Source organism: Fukomys damarensis, unplaced genomic scaffold (assembly GCF_012274545.1).
Source record: "Fukomys damarensis isolate Sample0158 unplaced genomic scaffold, DMR_v1.0_HiC HiC_scaffold_38, whole genome shotgun sequence".
Classification (NCBI taxonomy): Eukaryota; Metazoa; Chordata; class Mammalia; order Rodentia; family Bathyergidae; genus Fukomys; species Fukomys damarensis.
This window is the reverse complement of record NW_022900950.1, coordinates 63551482-63556211: the sequence shown is the minus strand read 5'-3', so window position 1 is coordinate 63556211 and position 4730 is coordinate 63551482. Positions and strand designations below refer to the sequence as shown.

Below are 4730 nucleotides of genomic sequence, written 5' to 3'. Positions count from 1 at the left end.
AATTAGTACTGGTTTGATACACTTACACAAGACGCTGACTAAACTACTTCCTGAGGTGTGGATCTGAAGTGTCCCCGGATGTGTTCAAGGCCTGATGCCCTGAGCAGCACTATTGGCTGGTAGTAAAATCTTTTACAAATGAAGTTTAAGGCAGTGCTCTTATGTCACTGGTGATGTGTTCTTGAAATTGACTATATGACCTTAATCTCTTCTGCTCTCTTTTGTGATCAGGCAATGAAGTGAATGGTTCTGCTACAGGCTGACATGATGCACTGCTTTGCCACAGGACCAAAAGCAATCTGACCAATCATTCATCTGTAACCTCCAAGGCTGTGCACCAAAACAAACCTATTCTCTTTTTCAGTTTATTGATCTCAGTTACTGTAACAATAACATAACTTTGGTACATTATTTAAAGTTGCTATTTTTGGGTGTTTTTCTCAAATTCAACCAGTATGATAGTTAATACAGGTAAGCTAAATATTATAGAAAAATACTTCTCAAAGAAAACTGGGATTTTTCTTAGAATGAAGATTCAGATTCATTACCTCTTTGGTGGAAGATGAGATACTACAAGTATAAAAAGCCACCAGACAATAATAATGGTACTGGTCTCAGGGGCACAGTTCAAGTAGTGTGGTTGTAGATGAGAGGATTAAACTTGAATTGGTAATTTTGTACTGGGTTACACCAAATATTAGGGTCTATAAAACTGTTACATCTACTTTTTAATATTTTTAATCTTTTCATAATAAAAATTTCAGTGATAACATTTGTAATTCAGTTGAATAGCTACAAATATATTGCTGCTAGAAAGAATAGAAAAATACTAAAATTATAATATTTTCTCATTACCTTTAGGTATGATAACAATGTTCAAACAATAAACTAATGAGACTTTCAAGTAATTCAGTGAGTATTCATACAAGAAATGTTAGTTTTGGTTTGGTGTTGAAGATAGTATATATAGTGTTTTCATTGTGGAGGTAATTCATTAGCTGGAAAAAAAAAATAAACTAGGAACATAATTTAATGCACCACAAGATGGCGCCAGAGCCACTTCTGAGCGTCTCATAACGAATTCGCACACCTCTGTACACCCCAACTGCCATAAAATCTGGAGTGAAATTTGAGAATAAAATAGAAACTCAGGGTTTTAAGAACTAGTTAAAATAATTAAAATTTGAACCTAGCTATTACCAAGAATGATTTAATCATAGGAGAACTCATGCATTTTAATCACAGATATTAAATGCATTTATTAGCTCACATTAAGTGATGGGGAAAAGTACACATTCATATTTCATAAGTTTAGTCTTCCTTAAATATCTTAGGCAAACTTCACAAAGTTTTATTAGCAGCACTAATAATACTACTAAAATGAATTTTGCATTCTTATTATATCTATTATTGTAAATGCTTTTTGAATATCTGTTCAAAAATAATGATTGAGATTTTTCAAAAGCTAGTGAAATATCTTTTATAAAATTCTTCATGAAAATAAAATTAATATTGCTACTATGATGGAATATATTATTTAAATGACTATATATTTATGAAAATATAATATTTAAACATTAGAATCATTGAATTATATTTTAACCATGTGAGTGTTACTCTATTCCTATTTGGGATACTTATCTTTTTAATGTTGAAGTTTAAAAAAAATAACATAAGACAGTTGCTGTTTATATTGCAACAAAGTTAGGAATAAACTATATATACGCAGTATGTGTACAAAGGCCAATGACAATACATTGTTTTTTGTTTTTGTTTGCTTGTTTTTTTGAGACAAGGTATTGCTATGTAGTTCAAGCTGGACTTGAACTCACAGTGTAGCCCAGGCTGGCCTCAAACTTGTGCCTCAGCCTCCCCAGTGCTGGGACAATAGGCATGCACTACAACACCTGGCAACAATACACAAATTTAAAAAGTGCCTATTATGAACTTATTACTGTGAGAAGCATGAATGAATAAAAGAAAAAGAGAAATAAGTAAAGCATAATTTCAGAGGGTGTATATTGAGCACCATAAAACTTGGAACAATATTCTAGCTAAACCATAACATTATTCATAGACTTTATGGTTGATAGTTTGTTATTCAGTAATTGGGAGTTTCATTATAAATGATGAGATAAAATAAGAAGCTAGTGCAATGTAAGCTTCAAAGTAAATTTAAGGTGAAATTGAAATTAAGTTAAAGCATTTAAATATTGCTGCTTTAAGAAACACAGTATTGAAGTGATAAAATATCACTGTATATTAAGCAGGAATGCAAGACAAAGGCAAGATAGAATAAAATAGTTGGATTTGCCAAGTAGAAAGAATGAGTGTCAAAGTGATTTACAATTTTGGACCTTTCATATAATGTAGATTAGCAACAAAAATTATGTTAAATATTTTATTGACTAGTTTCTTACATTTATGTTTTCATATGTAAATAATAGTGCATCATTTATTCTCAAGAATCAATGTCTGAAACCTACCTATTCATGGCTACAATATGAAAATTACATCATTTAAATTAAATCCGAGCTGATTAAAGAATTGCACAAAGAAAAACTTTGAAGTTTACTCTTTTACATGGAGGAAAATGCTTCTAAATCATTTCATGGCAAAGATTTTTAGAATCATGTCTCTAAGAAAGCATTATAAATGATAATTCCAAAAAGTGCAAAAGTTATCTACCTCTAATTCTTGACATTTTTAAATAGTAAATTTATTTATCTGTTTTTTGACTTTTGCTTTTTCTTAGCACATGGTTGCACTGTATAATGATCCCATCCCGTGAGGGGTCTGGTGCATGTGCAGAACATATCTTAATGATTCTTTTCATCACTTTTCCCAAATCGTCCCACTTGCCATGTTGACCCTCTTGCCATTTAAACTAAGTTTATGTCCCTACTTTCTATTATCTATCTTTGACTCTAGCTATATTTTGGATGTTTTTGTAAAAGAGGAACCATGCAGTATTTAAGCTTGTGTGTCTGATTTACTTGACTTAATATATTTATCATACTAAGTTATGTTAGAAAACATTTTCCACTAAAAAAATATAATGTAATAAACTTGTGCCTCCAGTCCTAATTCTACACTTGATCTTAGCCAAAAGGCCGAGAAGCGATTCCAGTCCTAATTCTAAATTAGAGAAGAGTAGTCAATATTTTTTCATGAAATTCATATTTCTCCATCCAGAAGTTATAGAGTTTTGTGTAGTGAAGAGAGCGCCCTCTCTTCAACCCCCAACCCTTCCCATTTACAAGCACTTTATTTCCATTTTTTCATTTTGTCATATTTTTTTCTTTTCCCTTATTACCTTTCTCCTACCCTTCCAACTTTATGTACACCTTTACCCCTTTGCTTCCTATTTCACATGGTCAATTACCTCATTAGGATCTTAGGTACTATTATAGCTTTTCACACCAGAGAAACTATTTGGTATTTACATATGTGTGACTTACTTATTTCACTTAGGAGTATATCCTCGATATGTATCCATTTTCCTATGAATGAATCTAATCTCTCATTATTTTTTCCTTTTATTGAGTTTATTGGTACATTTAAGGTATACAGTAAAATTGCCTTCATTATTGGGATAATGTATCTTTACATCACAGGTCTTGGTTCTCATTTTTTGCCCTTGTCCATGCCCTCCCATCACCCCCTCCTCCCCTCCCCATGTACAAACACTTTATTTCCATTTTTTCATTTTCTCCTATTTTTAAATTTTCCCTTATTACCATTCCCCTACCCTTCCCATTTTCCCTACACCTATAGCACTTTTCTTCTTATTTCACATGGTCAATTACATCATTAGGATCTTATGTACTCTTAGAGTTTTTCACACCAGAGAAGCCATTCGGTATTTACACATGTGTGACTTATTTATTTCACTTAGAAGTAAATCCTCAATATGTATCAATTTTCCTATGAATGAATCTAATTTCTCATTCTTTATGGCTGAGTAGTATTCCATTTTATAGAAATGCCACATCTTCTTTATCCAGTTTCCAACTGATGGGCAACTGGGCTGTTTCCAAGTTTTAGCTATTATAAATGGTGCTGCTATAAACACTGGTGTGCATATATAACTGTGGTATGATTCTTTAGGGAAGATACCCAGCAGAGGGAGGGAAGGATCAAATGGAACCTCTAGTCCCAGCTCGTTGAGGTATCTCCATATTGATTTCCATAGTGGTTGCACCAGTCTGCACTCCCACCAAAAATGGAGGAGGGTTATTTTATCCCTACAGGCCCACCAACATTTGTTATTGATTGATTTCTTGATAGCAGCCATTCTTTGTGAGGTGAGGTGAAATCTCAGTGTTTTCATCTACATCTCTTGAATGACCAGTGATGTGGAACATTTTTTCATATATTTACTTGCTGCTTTTACTTCTTTGCGTGAGAAATGTCTGTTCATTTTAGATGTCCATTTATGAATTGGGTCTTTATATTTGGGGGGCTGATTGTTCTGAGTTCTTTATATATTCTAGATAATGGTCCTCTTCTGAGGAGCAGTTGCTAAAAATTTTTTCCCACATTGTAGGTTGTCTCTTACTTATGTTGATAGTTTCTTTTGCACAGGAGAAGCTTTTTAATATGATGAGATCCCAGTTCTTGATTTTTCCTGCTAGATCCCATGCTACTGAGGGTTTCTTCATAAAGTCTTTTCCTATGCCAGTGTCTTCCAGATTTCTGCCTAACTTATCTTCCAGCAAGTTTAAGTT

The 4730-nt window shown here is 32.9% G+C and overlaps 1 pseudogene; it reads right to left on the bottom strand.

The window, feature by feature from the left end:
- Positions 1 to 2987: 2987 nt before the first annotated feature.
- On the bottom strand, positions 2988 to 3125 carry LOC117284684 (annotated as a pseudogene).
- Positions 3126 to 4730: the final 1605 nt, after the last annotated feature.